This window comes from Chiloscyllium plagiosum, chromosome 7 (genome assembly GCF_004010195.1).
Source record: "Chiloscyllium plagiosum isolate BGI_BamShark_2017 chromosome 7, ASM401019v2, whole genome shotgun sequence".
NCBI lineage: Eukaryota > Metazoa > Chordata > Chondrichthyes > Orectolobiformes > Hemiscylliidae > Chiloscyllium > Chiloscyllium plagiosum.
Window position 1 is genome coordinate 76,393,564 of NC_057716.1, and position 23,916 is coordinate 76,417,479.

The 23,916-nt window shown below is 42.1% G+C and overlaps 1 non-coding gene across 1 annotated transcript; it reads left to right on the plus strand.

Moving 5' to 3' along the window:
* The first annotated feature begins 1,704 nt into the window (after nucleotides 1-1,704).
* Nucleotides 1,705-1,811, plus strand: LOC122552070. Its single transcript, XR_006312289.1, has one exon. It is a non-coding gene; the product is annotated as a U6 spliceosomal RNA (small nuclear RNA).
* The last annotated feature ends 22,105 nt before the right edge of the window (nucleotides 1,812-23,916 follow it).

Sequence of the window (23,916 nt, forward strand, 5' to 3'; positions counted from 1 at the left end):
AGTCGATGTGATATATTTGGACTTTCAGAAACAGTTTGACAAAGTCCCGCATAAAAGATTATTGTGTAAGATTAAAGATCATGGGATTAGGGGATGTGTAAAGAAATGGATAGAAATAAGTTGGCAGAGAGGAAACAAAGAGGAACTAATGGGTCCTTTTCAAATTGGCAGGCAGTAACTAGTGGGGTGCCACAGAGATTGGTGCTGGAACCCCAGCTGTTCACAATATATATTAATGATTTAGATGAGGGAACAAAATGTAACATCTCTCAGTTTGCAGATGATACCGAGTTGGGTGGGGGAGCGAACTGTGTTGAGGATGCAGAGATCATTCAGCATGATCTGGACAGGTTGGGTGATAGGCAAATCAGTGGCAGATGAGGTATAATTTGGATAAATGTGAGGTTATTCCCTGTGGGAGCAAAAGCAAGAAGACAGATTACTACCTGAATGGCTGTAACTTGGAAGAGAGGAGTAAGCAGCAAGACCTGGGTGTCCTTGTGCACCAATCGCTGAAGGGAAGGATGCAGGTGCAGCGAGCGGTAAAGAAGGCAAATGATATGTTGGCCTTCATTGCAAGAGGTTTCAAGTACAGGAACAGAGATGTGCTGCTGTAGGTATACAGGACCTTGGTGAGGCCGCACTTAGAATCTTGTATGCGGCTTTGGTCTCCTTTTCTGAGAAAGGATGCTCTTGCTCTTGAGGCAGTACAGCGAAGGCTTATCAGGCTGATTCTGGAGTCGGCAAGACTGACATATGAATGAAATGGAAATGCAGTATGGTAAACATGGAGTGTTTCTGAGTGAGTTAGTAAGGCATTATGAATGAATGAATGGAAACACACTATTGTAAATGTAGAGCGCTTGTGAGTTAATAAAAACAATCATAATACATCTCATAAGGCTGACATAGATAGGTTTTTGATCAGTGAGGGAATCAAGGGTTATGGAGAAAATGAGGGAAAATGGATGTGAGGAATGTCAGATCAGCCATGATCTTATTGAAAGGTGGAGGAGACTAGAGGGGTTTACTCCTTTCCCTACTTTGTATAGTCTCATGATTTTATTACAGAGGTTATCACAGCTGTTGAATTCTAACTTGATGAAGATGACTAATTTTAACTTAAAAAAAACTTCAAACAAGCCTTGCCTACAGCGTGGAGTGGCACAGTGGTTAACACTGCTGCCTCACAGTGCCAGGAAACTGGATTTGATTCCACCCTTGTGCAATTGTATGTATGGAGTTTGTACATTCTCACCCTGTGTATTTCTATCAGGTGTTCTGGTTTCCTCTCACATTCCAAAGATGTGCAAATTAAGTGGATTGGCCATGCTAAATTGCCCACTGTGTTCAAGGATGTATAGGTTAGGTGCACAAAGTTAAAAATCACACAACACAACAGGGATGTATAGTTTCGGTGCATTAGCCATGGGAAATGCAGAATTGCAGGGATAGGTTAAGAGGATGGACCTGAGTAGGATGCTCTTCCATGGGTTTGTATAGACTTGTTGGGCTGAATGGCCTTGTTTCACACTTTAGGAATTCTAAGCAACATTATAGATCAATCTTCATACATATATAAAGATTAAAAATAATTAAAATTTATGTATTTTAGCTAACTTTTTCTTATTCATTCATTGTGAGAGTGGCTAACAAGGCCAGCATGTGTTGCCAATCTCTAATTGCCCTGAAAATGAGTGACTTGTGCTCATTTCGGCAGCACATATACCAAAATTGGAGTGATATGGAGAAGATTAGCATGACTTCTGTGCAAGGATGAAACACAACTTCATGAAGCATTCCATATTTTAACCAAAATAATTTATTTGGGAGAGTGATGGACTGAAGATTTAAAGGTCCTTAGTTCCAGCCCTGGTTTCGGCAAAAAATGCAGTTCCTTTCCATTTCAACATTGGTTTTTCCAATCCTTTTGTACATGATCTGCAATGACAGGGCCGCAACCACATTAGTTGGAAAACCTAGCCTTCTTCACAAAAATGATTGGTTTTTGGTAGTGTGGCTGACCAGTCTAAGGTGCTGGATTAAGGCTCCAGTCTCTCTGAAGGAGAGGACTCTCTTGTGGCACAGCGGTCATGTCCCTTACCCTGGATGAAGGAGGCACAAGTTCACATCCTATCTGCTCTAGAGGTGTGTCATATCATCGCTGAACAGCTTGATAAGGAAAATCGATTTTTTTTTTTAAATGAGTGACTTACTCAGCCATTTCAGACAATATTTAAGAGTCACCACATTGCTGTGATTCTAGAGTCACATATAGGCCAGTCCAGGTAAGGATATCAATTTTTTTCTCCAAAGGAACATTAGTGAACCAGATGTGTTTTTTTACAATCATTAATGATAGCACCTGGATTATTGTGTTTGGTCCCTCTATTTAAAAAAAGCATATATTAGTAATGGAGGCAGCTCAAAAGAGATTCACTAAGCTGATTCCTGGAATGAAGGGGATGACCTACCAAGAACATCGAAAAAGGTAGACTTTTATTCATTAGAGTTTAGAAAAATGAAAGGGTGATCTTGCTGAAACTTACAAGATTTTAAGGGAGCTTGACAGGGTAGATTTTAAGAAGATGTTACCAATTATGGGGTATCTCAAACTTGGGCATATCATAGAACCTCTCCGCGTGGAAACAACATTTGGCCCAACAAGTCCACACCGACCCACCAAAGGCTATCTGACCCAGACCCACTCCCCTACCCCTATTACTGTACATTTCCCCTGACTAATGCACCTAGCCTACATATCCCTGAACACTATGGACAAATTAGCACAGCCAATTCACCAAACCTGCACATCTTTGGACTGTGGAAGGAAACTGGAGCACTTGGAGGAAACCCATGCAGACATGGCGAGAATGTTCAAACTTCACACAGACAGTCACCCAAGGCTGGAATTGGACCCGGGCCCCTGGTGGTGTGAGGCACCAGTGCTAACCACTGAGCCACCAGTTACTCATTTAAAAAGGAGATGCAGAAGAATTTTTTTCCCCAGAATTTCTCTCATAATCCTCCCCCCAGAGAACTGTAGAGCTTACAGGGGAGGCAATGGCCTAGTGGTATTATTGCTGGACTGTTAATCCAGAATCACAGGGAATGTTCTGAGGACCCAGGTTTGAATTCAGCCATGGCAGATGGTGGAATTTGAATTCAACAAAAAATATCTGCAATTAAGGGTCTAATGATGACCACGAATCCATTGTCAATTGTTGGAAAATCCCATCCGGTTCACTAATGTCCTTGAGGGAAAAAAACTGCCATCCTTACCTGGTCTAGCCGACATGTGACTTCAGATCCACATCAATGTGTTTGACTCTTAACTCCTATCTGGGCGATTAGGGATGGGTAATAAATGCTGGCCTAGACAGCAACATCCTCATCCCATGAATGAATCTTTAAAAAATCACTGAAATTGATTTTTTTTCTTCATTCAAAGGATATTGGTGTCATTGTCTAGGACAGCATTTATTGTCCATCCCTAGTTGCTCATAGGGCAGTTGAGTCAACAATATTGCTGTGGGTCTGGAGTCACATGGTGGCCAGATCATGTAAGGATGGCATTTTCCTTCCCTAAAGGACATTAGTGAACTAGATGGTTTTTTCCAACAATTGACAATGGATTCATGGTCATCATTAGACTCCTAGTTCCAGATTTTTTTTATTGACTTCAAATTTCACCATCTGCCATGGCTGAATTTGAAACTGAATTCTCAGAACATAACTTGTGTCTGTAGTTTAACAGTTCAGCAATAATACCACTAGACCATCACCCCCCAGTGAGGGGATAAATTGATTTTTTAAATATTGATGAGTTGAGGGCTATGAGGAGCTAGTATGAAAGTGGAGTTGAGGCCAAGGACAGATCAATCAGGACCTTATGGAATGGCATTGTAGACATGAGAGTCTGCAAGGTCTACTCCTGCTTCTATTTCTTAAATGATAGTTATTATGACAGCATTCTACTTCCTCAATTCTGGTGAATTGCCAATATTGCCGCAGTTAGCGGTTACACCCCTACTTGAAATGCTCTGACATTATGTTTCCCTGGTCTCTTTGTTATGACAACAGGTGACCAGGCAGCACTCCATTTACCCAATGGCATTTTTTGATCCATTATTGATACCTGAGTTTCACAGCCAAAGGGATATACATATCAGGATGGTGTGTCACTTAAGGAGAACTTGAGGTGGAGGTGTTCCCAAATGCCTGCTGCACGTACATGCAGATGTAATAAATTCAAAATTAGAGATCCTTGATTCTGTTGCCAACACATTTTTATGGTGTCCTGTAGATGAAAAGTCATCTGTAATAACTGGCTCACATAGAATTCACATATAACACTAACGATGCCTCTTTTGTTTTCCAAATTCAAATTAAGCTGCAGTTAATTATTCAGCTTTGAAGAATTATACAAACACACATGCTGAGCTATAGCTGAGAAATCATTAAATTCATCTGCTGTCCTGATGTAGATATTTACTCTTTGTTTTTAGCTGCAATAGCAGTCGGGCATAAACATCTGCAGACTAGATGAAAGTCGATAAAATTCCTGTCACAATTTATAGTGGAATCTGTTGAATTCCCTGCTTCTTAAAAATAAGAAGCCATCAAAATATTTCTTTACATTTATAGTAGTGCTGAAATTTCCCATTATTTCTAACAGGCTTCTATGATGAGTCCATGGGAGACCAACCAGTTTTCTCCTCAAATACAAACACCAGAGATTCCTGCAATATGCCAATAGGTTGCTTTTTCAAGGTGCTTGCTCATTAGATCCTCTTTAATTAATTGCACACAGTTGGACAGTGTCAGTACTGAAGAGAACAAAATAGCATTATTTCAGTTAGTAGTACTTGAATTGCATGCCAAATAATTTTGTTATCAGTTTGCAATAAGCTACCAACACATCAGTAAGCTTCTGGAAATCCCATCACGGTCTTGATGTCTATCTTCAAACTACTGTAATCATTACAAACACTCAGGCAGCCATGGACCCCATCATTTTTTTGCTACCCACTGTGTCAAAGTCTGCTAACCTCCTAGCTAATGTCATTGGAGGAACCATTTCACTACATTGACTAATGGTTCAAAAAGGTGTCCACAATCATTTTATTGAAATCAAAATCAATAATCTTGTTAGCAATGCCCACTTTCAAAAAGGGGCTGAATCTTACAGGTTTTTTTTTGGCTAAGTCCCAGTAGCATTGAATTTTTTGGAAGGTTTTTGGCCACAAAGCTGAACAAGATTTCTTGCTGCATATTAGCAAATTCATTTAATTACCTATCCTGCCCCTATGGACATCCAATTGCAGCCCCATCTTCCCATGCATTAATCCCAGAACAGTTAATCACTCAGCAGATATCTGCTGAAAGATTGACTTTTCTTGAGGATCTGGCACCTTTGGAAGGCCACTGTGCACCCTCTCACCTGGGCACATGATTTATCGGTTCTTAGCTTCATCCCAACTAAAAATGGTCTCCAAGTCAATGCCCTTGGTTCCCTAATCTCCACTAGACATCCACATCTTGCCGCTGTTCAGTAGTGGAACATCACATACAGGCAAGCATCAGATAATTCCAAACATGAGCTCTTATTTGCAGCAAGCAATATGAAACTCAGTTGAAACAAATAGAGTCTGCAGTTTACTGCCAAAATGTAAACCAATTGCTGTCATCATGATCAATGACTACAGATCATGGTGTCTGCTGTAGCCAGCTTTCATCTACTGGAACTGAGTGTTACAGTGTTAAGGAATTTGTGAATTATGTGCAAGAAAACTTTCTGATTCAAAATGTGGATGTACCCTACTCGAAAAAGTACAATACTTGAATTTCTGTTGGGAAATAAGGCAGGGCAGGTCACTGAGGAGTCAATGGGGGGAGCTCTGTGATCATAATTCTACTAGTTTCAAGAACAAATCAACGGAACACCCATGGGCTAACCGATCTCGGGACTCATAGCAGAAGCAGTAATGCAAAGGTTAGAACAAACGGTCTTACCACAAATTCAACCCAAACTCTGGGTCAGATACGTTGATGACACCTTTGTAATCATTAAAAACACGGAAATAGAGAATACACACTGGATCATCAACTCCACCACAAGAATCCGATTCACGAGAGAGGAAGAAAAGGACACCCAATTCCCATTCCTAGACGTGATGGTACAGAGAACACCAAACGGAGAATTCACCACTAAGGTAAGCCACACACACAGACCAAGTCCTGAACTATGAAAGCAACCACCCCAATACACACAAACGAAGTTGCATCAAGACACTATTCAAAAGGGCCACAACACACTGCAGCACACCAGAACGGCAAAAAGAGGAAGAGGAACACCTATACAAGGTATTCGCAAAAACGGATACCCTCGCAATTTCATCAACAGATGCCTAACGGATAGACCACAGAACGATGACATGCCACAACCCAAAGGACTAGCCACACTACCATACATACATCAGGAGCATTTCCGAACTGACAGCCAGACTACTGCGACCACTAGGACCCCCAACAGCACACAAACCAACAGCCACCCTCAGATAGGGCAAGCGAAACAGAGAACAGCCAGGGAATTCCTAGAAGCATGGCACTCATCCACAAACTCCATCAACAAACACATAGACCTGGACCCAATATACCGGCCACTACAGCGGACAGCTGAAACTGACAACCGGAAGCGGCAGGGACAGGCCACTATAAATGCCGGAGGAAACACCACAGAAGCGCTTCACAGGAGGCTCCCAAGCACTGAGGATGTCACCTAGACAGGGGACGAAACGTTTGCAACAAAAACTTCCAGCTCGGCGAACAGAACCACAGCAGTTTCAAGATAGTTATGGAAAAGGATACAAGTGATCAAATAGTTAAAGTTCTAAACTGGAGTAAGGCCAAATTTGATGATATTAGACAAGAACTTTCAAAAGTTAATTGGGGAAGGTTATTCACAGGTAAAATGGGAGGGCTTCCATAATAAGATAATGAGAGTTCAGAGACAGTATGTTCAGGTTAGTGTGAAAGACAAGACTGACAGGTGTAGGGAATGCTGGATGATGAGAGAAATTGACGCTGTGGTCAAGAAAAAGAAGAAAGCATAATTCAGCTATAGACAGCTGGGATCAAATGAATCCCTAGATGAGTATAAGGGCTGTAACAGTGTACTTAAGAGGGAAACCAGAAAGGCAAAAAGGGACAGGAGATAGCTTTGGCAAATAGGGTTAAGGAGAATTCAAGGAGATTCTATAAGTACATTAGGGCAAAAGAGTAACAATGAAATGAACAAGGCCCCTTAAAGATTATCGTAGCCTTCTATCTATGGAATCACAAGAGACGGGTGAGATACTAAGCAAATATTTCATGTCAATATTTACTTTGAAGAAGGAAATGGAAGTTAGGGGACTTGGGGAAATAAATTGAGATGTCTTGGAAAGAGTTCACATCACAGGAGAGAAGATGCTGAAGGTCTTACAACGCATGATGGACCTGATCAGATGTTTCTCAGAACTTTGTGTGAAGCTAGGGATAGAGATTGCTGGCCCCCTTACTGAGATATTTGTATCAACAGCCATGAATGAGGTGCTGGAAGACGAAGTTGGCTAATATGGTGCCATTATCCAAGACAAGTTGAAAGGAAAAGCTAGGGAACTATAGGCTGGTGTGCCTTACATCAGTGCTGGGTAAGTTGTTGGAAGGGATTCTAACGGACATGAGTTACGTGCATTTGGAAAGGCAAGGACTGATTAGGGATTGTCAATATGGCATTGTGTGTAGGAAATCATATTTCACTAACTTAATTGACTATTTTTGAAAAGGTAACAAAGAAAATTGATGAAGGCAGAGAGGTAGATGTTGTCCATATGGACTTCAACAAAGCATTTGACAAGGTTCTGCACAGCAGACTGGTTAGTAAGGTCAGATCACATGGGATCCAGAGGGAGCTAGCCAATTGGATAGAAAATTGGCTTGAACTTAGTAGATAGAGAGTGGTGGTAGAGAGTTGCTTTTAGAACTGAAGGCCTATTACTAGTCGTGTGCCACAAGGATCAGTGCTGGGTCCACTGCTTTTCAGCATTTATATAAATGATTTGGATGTGACTATAAAAGGTATGGTTAGTAAGTTTGCAAAGGACACCAAAATAGCTGGTGAAGAAGATTATCTCTGAGTACAATGGGTCCTTGATCAGATGGGCCAATGGGCTGATGAGTGGCAGATGGAGTTTAAATTAAATAAATGTTGGGTGTTGCATTTTGGTAAGTCAAACCAGGGCAGCACTTATTATACAGTTGTATAATACAGCACTTGTACAGTTAATTGATATTGATTTTATTGTCACATGTATTTTACAGTAAAAATACAATATTGTGAAAAGCTTTCATTTGTCGTCACGAAACAGCACTGTTTTCAATAATGTGAGAACAAGGATAAACAAGAAAGCTATAGCTTGAAGAGAATCAGTCCTGAGCCAGCTCTTCACCATCAACGATGCCTGTGCTGCCATCCCTCCGCAACTGCTTCGCCACCATCTACACCGGACACAACAAGCATCAAACTGTCTGATCTTCAGGCGCCATCTTTGCTACTGGGACTATACTCGCCTGTGACCACCTCATCGCCCCCTGCGCTGAACCCACCAACATCAGAGTCACATCTCCTGCCGCTGGCAATGATAGGGCCCTGCGGAATGTTGCCAAAAAGAAGACCTAGGGGTCCGGCTGCATAGTTCCTTGAAATTGGTAGTCATGGTGGTGAAGAACATTTTGCACAGTTAGTCATAACATTGAGCAGAGGAGTTGGTGCATCATATTGTGTCTGTGCAGATCATAGATGTGGCCACTTTTAGAAGACTGCATACAATTTGGTTTGCGCTTCTATTGGAAGGATTTTGTTAAACTGGAGAGGATACAGAAAAGATTTACAAGGATGTTGCTGGGACTGGAGGGTTTGAGTTACAGGGAGAGGCTGAACAGACCTCTTTTCTCTGGAGCATGGGAGGCTGAGGGGTGACCTTATAAGGGTTTCTAAAATCATAAAGAGCATGGATAGAGTGAATAGCCAAGGTTTTTTCCTAGTGTTGGGGAGTCCAAAACTGGAAGGCATAGGTTTAAGGTGAGAGGGAAAAGATTTAAAAAGGACCTGAGGAGTATCTTTTTCACACAGAGGGTGATGAATGTACAGAACAAGATGCCAGAGGAAATGGTGGAGACATGTACAATTACAATACTTAAATGGATGGGTATATGAATGGGAAGGGTTTAGAGGGTTAGGGGCCAAATATTTGTCAGATTGAGATGTCTGGTCAGCACAGAAAAGTTGGATCAAAGTGTTTGTTTCTGTGCTGTTTGACTCTATATGTTGTGCCACATACTTTTCTAAAAATCAACCTCTAATACATTCTAGAAATTTGTCATCAGCATTAATCCTTGCCCATCTAATCTGTCAATATACTAATTAAAGCTCCCAAGAAAATTATGCCTTTCTTACCCACTTTTATTGTTTCCTAATTTATACATTGTCCTAAAATGAGTAGTTGCTGGTCTTTGGGGCCTTTAGTTGATTTCTACCAGTGATTTATTTTCTTTGCTATCCCTTACTTCCACCCAAAATGTTTCCACATCATGATCTATTCCACCTCTATTACTATTCTTCGTAGCACTTATACCTTCCTCAACAAACAAAGCTATACCACCTTCTTCTCCTTTTTGCTTATTCTTCCAAAAGGTTAAATGTATTTGAATATTAAGTTCCCAGTTTTAGTTAAACTGCAGCCATGTCTCCAAAATAGTTGTCAAGTCAAATTCCATTTTTTTCCTACTTATGCCATTGATTCATCTATCTTGTAACAAACACTTTGTGCATTTAAGTAAAGAGCTTTAACTTCTAACTTTCAATGTCAGAAGCACAGCAACTAATATGTGCAGAGCAAACCCTTATGCAATGCATTCCTGAACAGATAACCTGTTTTGTGATATGCTTGTCACAACGTTGAGGATAACTTATTTAGTCATACAGTACAGAAACAAAGCCTTCAGTCCACTTGTTCATGCCAGCTACATTTCCCAAACTAAACTAGTCCCGTTTGCTTGCATTTGTCCCATATCCCTCTGAACCTTTCTTATTCATGTAGCTGTCCAAATGTCTTTTAAATGTTGTAACTGTACTTGCATCTACCATTTCCTACGGTAGTTCATTATTTGCTTTTCTTCATACTTGTACTGTAGGTTCTATTACATCTACTCAAACAGGCAGATGAATTTTATGTCTCATCTGAAAGGAACCACTCATTCAGCACTGCACTGAGATGTTAGCCTTGAGTTTTGGACTGGAGGGCATGTCTTATGAAGGAAGGTTGGGGGAGCTAGGGCTTTTCTCATTGGAGCGAAGAAGGATGAGAGGTGAATTGATAGAGATGTACAAGATGACAAGAGGCATAAATAGAGTGGATGGCCAGAGACTTTTCCCCAGGGAGGAAATGGTTATCATGAGGCAGCATAATTTTAAGGTAATTGGAGAAAGGTTTAAGGGAGATGTCAGAGATAAGGTCTTTAGACAGAGAGTGGTGGGTGCATGGAATGCACTGCCAGCAGTGGTAGTAGAGTTAGATACAATAGGGACATGCAAGTGACTCTTGGACAGGCACATGAAAGATAGTACAATAAAGGGCATATGGGTTAGTCTGATCTCAGAGGAGGATAATAGGCTGGCACGATATTTAGGGCCGAATGGCCTGTACTGTGCTGTACTGTTCTATGTTCTATGTTCAATGGAATGGACTTTGACCGTAAAGATTCAGAGTGCTACAAAGAGTGCTACAGTTTATGTGACAAAAAATGTAAGTACTCGTCGAGTTAAAAATTGCCATAATGGATGTTATAGAGGTTTCTACATTGAGAAGCTGACCCCCAACATAGGTTTTCTACTGGTTTGCAGCCATATACAGTATACCAAACAGTAAAACATTCAGTATTCTAGTGGCTATCATAATGCTTTTATTCATCATGAGTTCAATCTAGCAGCATATGAGCCACTATAACAAACAATGGTGACTGGATAGCAAAGTGACCACCTGGCACATGAATTCTACATTGAGAAGCTGACCCCCAACATAGGTTTTCTACTGGTTTGCAACCATATACAGTATACCAAACAGTAAAACATTCAGTATTCTAGTGGCTATCATAATGCTTTTATTCTTCATGAGTTCAATCTAGCAGCATATGAGCCACTATAACAAACAATGGTGACTGGATAGCAAAGTGACCACCTGGCACATGAATCTAGTGCATCCCATGCACACATGCACAGCATGTATATAATAAGTCACCTTCAGTCATGCAAAATGTCGAATGCTGGCTACATGTAGATGTCTCAAAAAACTGCACAGAAGACGGTATTCCGTCTACAAGTCACCCTTTATTTACTTGTGCACAGTACAGAGGAAAGTCGATTATCCAGCATTTGACTAACTGAATTTCGGATTATCCAAACAAGATCACAAGGTCCTGATGCTTGGTTAATGATGTTATTAGATTAGATTACTTACAGTGTGGAAACTGGCCCTTCAGCCCAACAAGTCCACACCGACCCTCCGAAGAGCAACCCAACCAGACCCATTCCCCTACATTTACCCCTTTACCTAACACTACAGGCAATTTAGCATGGCCAATTCACCTAACCTGCAGATCTTTGGACTGTGGGAAGAAACCGGAGCACCCAGAGGAAACCCAACAGACACGGGGAGAATGTGCAAACTCCACACAGACAGTTGCCTGAGGCAGGAATTGAACCCAGGTCCCTGGCGCTGTGAGGCAGCAGTGCTAACCACTGTGCCACCGTGCCGCCCTCTGGCATTTGATTATCCAGAATTCAATTAACTGAATGAAATAATCCTCGCTGGTGTCCTTTGGATAATCGAGCTTCCTCTGTACACTGCTGTGGCCAGCTTGGAGTCAGTCTAATGAACTGAGGAGATTCTAAATCCCTCTTTATATGATTTTTTTTCTTTTTTTTCCATTTTTTTAAAGGCACCGGTTTTCCTCGCAGGAGCACACTGGCTGTGTGATCCTGTTTTTTTTTGTTTTAGAGTCAGTCCCTGAACTGCGGAAACTCTAATTACCTAGTTATATATTTTTCTTTCCAACCCCCACACTACCGTCAAACAACGGTAGTGCTTATTTTTCCTAGCACACATGTCGCGAGTGTGTGCAGGTGTAGGACACAGTGAAGAACAACAAGTGCAGAAATCTTTATTCAATTCTCACCACCAGGAAGAAAAGAGTGGCCAGTGACAGGCACAGCCCTCTTCATCAAAGGGTAATGCTGCGTGACCAAAAAAGTGAAAGGGTGGGCAGGATTAAATCAATATAGAGTCGGAGGAGGAAATAAAATACTCCACACCCTGTGGTGCCCACCTTTCCCTGATCAGCTCAAGGGTGTTGGTGGACACCACATGCTCCTTCTCCAGGGACACCTGGGCTTGAATGTAGCCACGGATGAGGGGCAGGCAATCGGACATAACGATCCCCCCCCATGGCCCCCTGCCTGGACTGGATAACTTGTTTTTTTTTCTCTTTGCAGAAGCAGCAGTGGTGGTGGTTGCTGCTTGATCAGCTGAACACAGTTCGAATCAAAGGTAAAACAAACACAAAAGAAAAAAACAATAAAGTAAACCAAAAAGAACAAATATCTTCCCTGGAAAGGGTTGGGGGGAGAACATGAAACTCTCCTCCTCTAAAACACAACGAGTATCAGCAGGAACACATTGACTGTGGTCCAGCCATTACATAGTCAGTGCCCTAAACTGAGGAGATTCTAAGTCTCCTGTTTTTTTTTCTTTTTTTTCTTTTCTTTATATTTCCCCCACACTGCCACCTAACAGCAGTAGTGCTTATATTTTCCCCAGCACCCATGTTGTGTTTGTGTGCAGGTGTGAGACACAGTGAAAGACAACAGGTGTACCAATCTTTATTCAATTTCCACCACCAGGAAGATAGGTAAACACCCGAGTGGCCCGTGACAAGCAGTGCCCTTCACAAAGGGCAATGCTGTGTGATCAAACAGTGAAGGGGAGGGCAGGGATTAAATAAAAATAGAGTTGGCGGGGGAAATAATGCACTCCACTCCCTGCAGCACCCACCTCTCCCTGAACAATTCCAGGGTGTTGGTGACCACCGCGTGCTCCTTCTCCAGAGACACCCGGGCTCTAACGTAACCGCTGAAGAGGGGCAGGCAATCAACCATAATGACCCCCTCCACGGCCCACTGCCTGGATCTGATTTCTTGTTTATATTGGTCAGCCAAGGCTTCTTGATTGGCCCCAATCCTGAACAATTCCAGGGTGTTGGTGGCCACCACGTGCTCCTTCTCCAGAGACACCCGGGCTCTAACGTAACCGCTGAAGAGGGGCAGGCAACCAACCATAATGACCCCCTCCACGGCCCACTGCCTGGATCTGATTTCTTGTTTATATTGGTCAGCCAAGGCTTCTTGATTGGCCCCAATAAAGGATCGCGTTGACTACTTGGTTTCAATCACTACATTCCTCCCTCACTATGTCCAGAGATGCAGGACATAGGATGTCTCTTATAGCTTTTCCTGTGATGTTTTCATTCCATGTCTGCTTTCTCTGATTCAGACTCTAGCACAGGCGACATGTACTGGACCGTTGCCCGTCTCTTGCGTCCGGAGGCTCTCAGGAGAGTTTCCTCCTCCTCTTCTTATGGTAATGGTGGCTTATCTCCAGCTTCATAAAGGACAGCTTTGTAAAAACCCAACCCCCGCCAACTTTGTGTACAAGTCCTCTATGCAAGGAATTGGGTATTTATCCAGCTGCAAGAAATAGTTTATCATATGTTTAAAATCCCCACAAAGGTGAACACAGCCATTAGGCTCCATAGTCAGTATGATCTGTGCTGCTCATTCTGCAAACCTCACTGGCTTGATTCCTCTGCTTTCCAGCCTCCTGATTTTCACCTCTACTTTTGCCCACAAGGCAAATGGCACCAGGTGGGCTTTGCAAAATCATGGAATTACTTCCTGGTCAACATTTAAAATGGGCAAAAGTGAGTACTACAGATGCTGGAGATTAGAGTCAAGGGTTTGGTGCTGGAAAAGCACAGCAGGTCAGGCAGAACCCAAGGAGCAGGAAAATCAATGTTTCAGGCAAAAGCCCTTCATCAGGAATGAGGCTGGGAGACTCTGGGGTGGAGAAATAAATGAGAGGAGGGGTGGGGCTCGAGAGAAGGTTGCTATGAGTGCAATAGATGGATGGAGGTGGGGGTAAAGGTGATAGGTCGGAGGGGAGGGTGGTGAGATAGGTGGGAAGGAAAATGGACAGGTGGGACAGGTCATGAGGACAGTTCTGAGCTGGAAATTTGGAACTGAGGTAAGGAGGGGGTCGGGGAAACTAGGAAGCTGGTGAAATCCACATTGATGCCATGGTGTTCGAGGGTCCCGAGGCGGAAGATAAGACAATCTTCCTTCAGGCGTGGGTGGGAAGGGAGTGGCGATGGAGGAGGCCCAGGACCTGCATGTCCTCAGCAGAGTGGGAGGGGGAGTTAAAGTGTTCAGCCACGGGGCAGTGGGATTGGTTGGTGAGGGTGTCCCAGAGATGTTCTCTGAAGCGCTCTGCGAGTCGGCGTCCTGTCTCCCCAATGTAGAGGAGACCGCATTGGGAGCAACGTATACAGTACATGACATGTGTGGAAGTGCAGGTGAAACTTTGATGGATGTGGAAGGCTCCTTTGGGGCCCTGGACGGAGCTGAGAGGTGGTGTGGACCAGGTTTTGCAATTCTTGTGGTGGCAGGTGAAGGTGCTAGGAGGGGAGGGTGGGTTGTTGGGGGGGCGTGGACCTAATGAGGTAGTTGCAGAGGGAACATTCTTTATGAAACGTGGATGGGGTGGGAAGGGAAATACATTTCTGGTGGTGGGGTTCATTTGTTCTTCCTGAACCTCTGCTCTTGAACCCTACCCCTCCATCCACAACAAGGACAGAACCCTCTGGTCCTCACCTTCCACCCCATCAACCTCCTTACACATCGCATCATCCTCCATCATTTCTACCATCTACAAACTCTTGGGTATTTCACAAGAACTTCACTGAGGCAGCCATTTTTCTAACTGAAAAATGTTGAACCAATCCAGGTGAATCTTTCTCAACCAATTATGGCCCAATAGACTTGGGCCTGAGCCATCACTGGTAACTGCACCAACTGCTTCTCACAGAAGGACCACAATCAAAGTCATACTTTTAATCTGCAATGGTTCCCCAGCATACATTCTCAATGTGGTTGAAGTCTTGCGTAAACCTAAGGGTTGGAGTCTTGAATAAATCTCGTTAAAGAAAGATTATGCAACCACGGTTACAGCTGTGTTGGTATTGACTCTATGAGAACTGGGTGACTATTTAACCAAACATCAATTTTAATTGGTTCCAATTTGGATGTCTCTAAGCAATTTAATTGTTCCAGCCAACATGTAGGGGAACATTCCAGGGTGTGTACTCACCTGGGTACCAGTCTAACTCAAGTCAGACCTTGTAGGACTCCTTTGCTGTTATGAGCTCGCATATCAGCAGCAACCGCTGGCCCAGATCCTGAAGAACTTTTTAGCCACTTGGTTGATGCTCGGTGTTGTTGTGGGGTTCTGCTGTGAGATGGCCTAGTGTGTCTCTCCTCAGGATATGCTCTGAGTACAATTACCTACACACAAGTGGTGCTCCCCAAGCTCAGTCAGACAGGTGAGAGTAATAACTTCCATTGGGATGACCTGTAGCTTCCATGCTCTACTTGCAGCTTTTTCTAATGACAAAGCCAGTTGGAGTGCCTGTCTGAAGTTCAGTTGAGCTTCAGCTAGTAGGTGCTTCTGCACGGTTACATTATTAATCCCATATACCAAATGATCTCTCAGCATCTGTGTTAATCCAAAATTACACGCCTCTGTCAGTCATCTTAACCTCTTCCAAAATCCCAATGCGGATTCCCCCAATTCTCGAACAGCAGAATCAAACCAATAGAGTCTCAGAATAGAGTCTCGTAATATTCCTTATCCAAATCTGTCAACTCTTGGAAGGTACCTGGTACCACTGGGAAAGTTAAGCCCCATATAACTGAAAACACTGTGCATCCGCAAGCAATCAGAAGGATTACTCATTGCTTTTCATCTGCCCCAATGTCATTTGCCTGGAAAAAATATTGTGTTCTTTCCACATACTGGGTACAGTCTTCAACGTTAGGATCGAATGAGTCAAGTTTCCCAAATAAAGACATGATGCCAGAAATGCTTACCCTGACTCCAAGACGACTGTTAGAAGTGAATGCTCTTCAGACACAGACTGTTTTCTCTTATTGCCACTGAAATCAATGTACAGAGGCCGGTATCCTGACACCAAATCACCCTTTATTTACTTGTGCACAGTACACTGGCTGTGACCAGCTAGGCCCATGTCAGTCGCCTGAACTGAGGAGATTCCAAGTCACCTGTTTATTTATTTTTTTCTTTCCTTTTAAATTTTTTTTATATTCCCCCACACTACCGCCTGACAACGGTAGAGGCTATTATTTCCCCAGCACCCACATCCTGTGTGTACAGGTGTTGGACACAGTGAAAAACAAGTGCATAAATCTTTATTTATATTCCACACCGGGAAGAAAGGAAATATCCGAGTGGCCAGTGACAAGCAGTGCCCTTCTCAGAGGGCAATGCTGCGTGATTAAGTTACCCGTTTATATATATTTTTTACTTTTGTTCTTAATCAGTTCTAGCAATTTATGTTTCGGAAGTTTATTGTACTTTTCCCTTTCATTACTCCTTTTGGTCATTGGCAAAGCCCAATTATGCCATTTATATATGTTGAGAATGCCTCTCGCTTCTTCAGATTGATCATTGTCTGAATTGAACAGGAATCCCACTGACCTTCTAGGTAAGGGGAAGTTTCCCTTGGAAAGTGAAATAACTGCACAGAGGCCAGCATCCCATCACCAAGTCCCCCTTTATTTGCTTGTGCACATTACACTGCCTGTGGCCAGCTAGCTCAGAGTCAGTCATGTGAACTGAGGAGATCTAATATCCGTTTTTTTTAAAAACCCCACACTACCGCTACTGCAGTAGTGCTTATTTTTCCCCAGCACCCAAATTGTGAGTTTGCAGGTGTGAGCCACAGTGAAAGACAACATGTGTACAAATCTTTATTCAATTCCCACCACCAGGAAGACAGGAAACACCTGAGTGGCCAGTGACGAGCAGTGCCCTTCTCAGAGGGCATTTTTTAGATTAGATTACATTAATGCTGCATGATCAAGTCACCTGTTTATTTTCTTTTTTTTCCTTTTTTTCCCACACTACCACCTAAGTGCGGTAGTGCTTATTTTTTTCCCCAGCACCCATGGTGTGTGTGTGCAGGTGTGAGACACAAAGTGAAGTCACCTGTTTATATTGGTCAGCCTGGGCTTCCTGATTGACTCAAGTTAACAAATTCAATTAAGGATCTCTTAATCAACAAGGCCCACCTGGTTCCAATCACTAAAATATAATTTACATTAGAAGCAGCATAAAGTCATCGAGAATCACACAGCACTGCCCTTTGATGTGAAGGGCAGTGTTTGTCACTGGCCACCTGGGTGTTTTCCTATCTTCCTGGTGGTGGAATTTGAATAAAGATTCGTGCACTTTGTGTCTTTCACTGTGCCTCACACCTGCACACACACACACCATGGGTGCTGGGGAAAAAATAAGCACTACCGCACCTAGGTGGTAGTGTGGGGGTTAAATTTAAAAGGAAAAAAAAGAAAAAAGAAAAACAACAAAAAAGAAATAGGAATATCAGACATTCTGTAAAAAAAAATAAAGTCATCGAGACATGGAATCATACAGCATAGTAACAGGCTCTTCAATTCACCATGTCTATGTCAACCGTCAGATACCAAACTACACAAATCCCATTTATCTGAACTTGGACCACAGCCTACTAGACCTTGGTATTTTAACTACTAATCTAGATGTTTCTTAAATGTTACAAGAGTACTTGCCTCCACCACCCTCTCAGGCAGCATATTCCATATGTCCATCATCCTCTGGGTGAAAAAAGATTTCCTTCACACCATCTCCAAGCCATTTATTTCTCAGCTTAAATTTATGCTCTCTGGTCTTAAACATGTCTTCCATGGGGAAACATTTACTCTACCTATGCCTCTCATATTTTGGCATACCTCAATCAGATCTTCCTCAGCCTCCTCTGCTTCAAGGAAAACAAATGCAGCCTATCTAATCTCTCCTCATAACTGAAACTTTTCGTCCCAGACAACATTGTCATGAATCTGCTTTACATCTAATTCAGTGCAATCATACCTTTCTGACAATATGGCGACCTGAACTGCACGCAGTATTCCATCTGTGGCCTAATCAATGTTTTATAAAGTGTCACAAGACAATTCCTATTTTGACGACCTGGCTAATGAAGGCAAACATCCTGTACTGCTTCTTCATCACCCTGTCTATCCTTTTCTGACACCTTCAAGGATAAATGGACTTGTACACCAAGGTCCTTTTGTTCTTCAATACTGCCTAGAATCTACCATTCATATTCTTCCCTTATTTGACCTCCCAAAATGCATCACTTTGCAGCTTATGAAGTTTATACATCAAGTTAATACATGAGGTTTATTCATGTATCACAATCAATGTGCACATTCTTGGGTCTCCCATAAGTTTGTAGCCATAAGTGACAGGTGATTCTGGGGAGACAATAGTATAATGGTAATGTCACTAGCTTGTAATGCAGAAGCCCAGCCTAATGTTCTTGGGACACAGATTCAAAATCCACCATAGCAGCTGGTTAAATTTAAATTCAATTAATAAAATTTGTAATTGAAAGCTGATCTCAGTATTGGTGATCATGAATCTATCACTGATTGTTGTAAGAACTCATCTGGTTCATTCATGTTCTTTTGGAATGGAAATCTGCCATCTTAACTTAACTTGGCCTGGTCTACATGTGACACCAGAGCCACAGCAGTGTTGGCAAATTTCAAGTGCCAGGAGAAAGTGAGGACTGCAGATGCTGGAGACCAGAGTTGAAATATGTGATGCTGGAAAAACACAGCAGGCCAGGCAGCATCCGAGGAGCAGGAGAATCGACGTTTCGGGCATAAGCCCTTCTTCAGGAATGAGGCTGCATCCCGTGTGGTTGGAGGGTTCCTAGGCGGAAGATGAGGTGCTCTTCCTCCAGGCGCGTGTGGTCAGGGTCTGGCGATGGAGGAAGCCAAGGACCTGCATGTCCTTGGTGGAGTGGAAGGGGTTGTTAAAGTGTTCAGCCACGGGACGGTTGGGTTGGTTGTTGCGGGTGTCCCAGAGGTGTTCCCTGAAATGTTCTGCAAGTAGGCGGCCTGTCTCCCCAATGTAAAGGAGACCACATCGGATGCAATGGATACAGTAAATAATGTGTGTGGAGGTGCAGGTGAATTTGCGACGGATATGGAAGGATCCATTGGGACCTTGGAGGGAGGTGAGGGGGGAGGTGTGGTCGCAAGTTTTGCACTTCTTGTGGTTGCAGGGAAAGGTGCTGGGAGTGGAGGTTGGGTTGGTGGGGGGTGTGGACCTGACGAGGAAGTCGCAGAGGGAGTGGTCTCTCCGGAACGCTGATAGGGGTGGGGAGGGGAATATATCCCCGGTGGTGGGGTCTGTTTGGAGGTGACGGACACATCATATCATCCTCCGTCATTTCCGCCACCTCCATGTAAAGTACTTCAAACAATGCTAACACATAATGACTTGATTGCACCTTCTGTTTTGCAGATATCTCATTTGTTGCCTGCAGTAAAGGATTAATGATGGAAAGGTTCAGTTCCTCTTGGTTGGCTTGAATAGATTGACAGAGCAGAATTCTTTTTACTTACCCGCATTTCATTGTGCCCTCGAGCCACTAGCTTTTCTCACAGGAGGTAGTGGACCTCACTGCTTGAATCATTTAGTTTACCAGCCTGGACATCAAAGATTTTTTTGTATTTTTAAACATTATAAAGCTAAAGCTGCATTTTAGCAGTATGAAATGTTTCAATCACAAGCTCAGTAGCACGATGTTATTCCATGGTCTGCAGATTGTATAAATTATTTCCTACTGCTCTCTCAATTCCTGCTTATTGCCATCATGTTCCATGGTTCCAAAACATTATTTTTATTATATTTTTGTCAGTAAGTCAGAGACCTATTATCTAATTGGCATTACCCGACAATAGTATAGCTGTATTGACATAATTATAAAAGTATCCATGAGGAATGCCTTACCAAGCTGGGAATACAGATATATCAAAAGAGTCATAGAATTTTACAACACAAAATGAGGTCTTTTGGACCCTTGTGTCCATACTAAACATCATGCACTGAAAAACAGTAATCTAATTTTCCAATGCTTGGATCATTGTCTTATATGCTATGATACTTCAAATGATCATTTAAATACTTGTTAAATGCAGCGATAGTTCCTGCCTCTAGTACCCTTTCAGACAGAGTTCATGCTCTAGGTGAAACAAAATCTTCTTTAAATTCTCCTAAAGCCCTTATATCTTTTACCTTATATCCATTGTTATTGATCCCTCTATTAAGAGAAACATTTCTTCCAATCTACTCTGAAAATGACTGTTACAAGTTTGTAAACCTCAAACTGGTTTACAAACCAGTTGAGGAACAGGAGAGTCAACGTTTTGGGCAAAAGCCCTTCATCAGATTCTTGCTGAAGGGCTTTTGCCCAAAATGTTGACTCTCCTGCTCTTCGGATGCTGCCTGACCTGCTGTGCTTTTCCAGCACTGCACTCTCAACTCTAATCTCCAGCATCTACAGTCCTCACCTTCATCCCCTAAATCATCCTGAAGCCTCTTTTCATTCTTAACACTCACAATCCCATCTAGTTTTGTGTTGTCAGCAATTTGAAAATATTACAATTTATTTCCTCATGAAAACTGTTGATGTGTATTGAGAATAGCTGGAGACCAACCAATTATCTCTACCCATTTGTCACCAGCTTCCACTCTGCAAATGACTCATTTATTTCAACTCTCTGTTTTCTATCTGCTAACTAATTCTCAATCCATGTTGGTTTTGCACAATTATCTCTTACATGGGACTTTATCAAGAGGTTTTCTGAAAATCCAAATACATCACATCTACTGGTTCTCCTTCATCAATTGTATTAGTCACGCCCTAAAAAAAACTCCAGTAGGTTGTCAAGCATGAATTCCCTTTCAAATATTTGTGCTGATATTGCATAATCCCATCAGTAATTTCTAAGTGTCCTGTTATCCCATCTTTTCTCATAGACTCCAGAAATTTCCCAACTAATGATAGTAAGCTAACTGGTCTGCAATTCCCAGTTTTCTCCCTCCCTTATTTTGTAATTAGGAAGGTTACATTTGCCTTCCTCCAATCTGTTCCACAAACTATAAAATTTTGGAGGATACTTGCTAGTGTGTCCACTATTTCCATGGCCACCTCATTCAAGTGTAGATTATCAGGTCTTGGTGATTTATCAGTTTTCAGTTCCATTAATTTCCCCAGAACAATATTTGTACTAATACTAATTTCTGTCAATTCCTTCTTCCTCATAGAACCTCGCTTCCTGATCATTTCTGAAAAATTATTTGTGTCTTCATCTGTGAAGACAAATCTGATTATTTAAATAGTTATTTAAGTACTGTACTCTAGTATTTTTGTGTTCTTTACAATCAGATTGATTAGCAGGGTTAGATCACATAGAATACAGGGAGAACTAGCCATTTGGATACATAACTGACTCGAATGTAGAAGACAGAGGATGGTGGTGGAGGGTTACTTTTCAGACTGGAGGCATGTAACCAATGATGTGCCACAAGGATTTGCTGGGTCCGCTGCTTTTTCTCATTTATATAAATGACTTGGATGTGAACATAGGAGGTATAATTAGTAAGTTGCAGATGACACCAAAATTGGAGGTGTAGTGGATGGCAAAAAAAGTTATCTCAACTTGATTAGACGGGCCAATGAGCCAAGGAGTGGCAGATGGAGTTTAATTTAGATAAATGCGAGGTGCTGCAAATTGGAAAGGCAAATCAGGGTAAGACTTATAGACTTAATGGGAAGGTCTTGGGGAGTGTAGCTGAACAAAGAGACCTTGGAATGCAGGTTCATAGTTCGTTGAAAGTGGAGTCACAGGTAGATAGCATAGTGGAGAAGGCATTTGGTATGTTTTCCTTTATTGGTCAGATCATCAAGTATAGGAGTTGGGAGATCATGTTGCAGCTGTATATGACATCGGTTGGATTACTTTTGGGACATTGTGTGCAATTATTGTCTGCCTCCTTTTGGAAGGAGGTTGTGAAACTTGAAAGGGTTCAGAAAAGATTTACAAGATGTTGCCAGGGTTGGAGGGTTTGAGCTATTGGGAAAGGCTGAATGGACTGGGGCTTTTTTCCCTGCAGTGTTGGAGGCTGAGAGGTGACCTTATAGAGTTTTATAAAATCATGAGGGCATGCATAGGGTAAGTAGACAAGGTATTTTTTTCCTGGGGTGGGGGAGTCCAGAGGTAGAGAGCATAGATTGAGGATCAGAGGGGAAAAATTTAAAAAGGACCTAAGGGGTAATTTTTTCATGCAGAGGGTGGTGTGTTTATATGGAATGAGCTGTCACAAAAAGTGGTGAATGTTGGTACAATTACAACATTTAAAAGACATTTAAAAGGCATTCTATGGGTATATGAATAGGAAGGGTTCAGAGGGATACAGGTTATATGCTGGCAAATGGGACTAGATTAGTTTAGGATATCAGGTTGGCATGAACGTGTTGGACCAAACGATCTGTTTCCATGATGTATAAATCTATGACTCTAGTTCTCCCAAATTCAGAAAGTAACATTTTCATTCACTAATATTTTTTGTTTTTGCCTTTCTTATAAACTCCTAATGCCTATTCTTAAGTTCCTTGTACTACTTTTATGCTTTGTTTTTAGCTCTTAATCAACTTCTTGGTTCTCCTTTGAATTATAAATTTCTCCCAGTTTGCTACTATTTCTGTGAACTTTATATGATTCTTCATGCCCTGTTCTTTTGTCTAAAAGGAACGTATAACTACAATTACAACATTTAAGAGGCATTTGGATGGGTATATGAATAGAAAGGGTTTGGAGGGATATGGGCTGGCTGCTGGCAGGTGGGACTAGATTGGGTTGGGATATCTGGTCGGCATGGACGGGTTGGACCAAAGGGTCTGTTTTCATGCTGTACATCTCTATGACTCTATAACTATTCTCCATCTACTATTATATTTTTGAATGAATATATATAATCTATTGCAGCTTACTCACCTTCCATATCTTCAGTGGTTCATTTGGTTGCATTTAGTAAGTGGTCTTGGATTGGAGTACTCAATTTTCTAACACGATGAATTTTATCATGTGATGGCCACTTTTTCCTAAATGACCTCAGACAATATGATTATTAATTAACCCCTTCTCATTGTATAAAATCAAATCTAAAATAGTTTATTTTCCTGTTGGTTCCTCAATGTACTGGTCTAAAAAGAATCTTGTACAGATTCAGAAAGGTTCCATAATTGTCAGCATCCCCCCAGTATCTCACCCTACCAGTCACACACTTTCTGCATGTATAGGGTTTGACAGTAATGGAAATTACCACATTTGACTCTGAACCTTTTTCTATCCCAGCAGGAGCTGTTGAATAACATCTGACATTTGTTACCTTCACCTCTGTAAATCCATTGTGTTGAGGTCAAATGTAAAAGAAAGCACAAAAATTAGCCCAAAAAGTGCCCTTAACTGCTGCTCTTGCAGCCAACTCACTGCAGATTGAGAATTAAATCTGGAACCTTGTGGACAGTATGGATTAGATTTATTCTCAGCATTACCTTCACCAACATCGC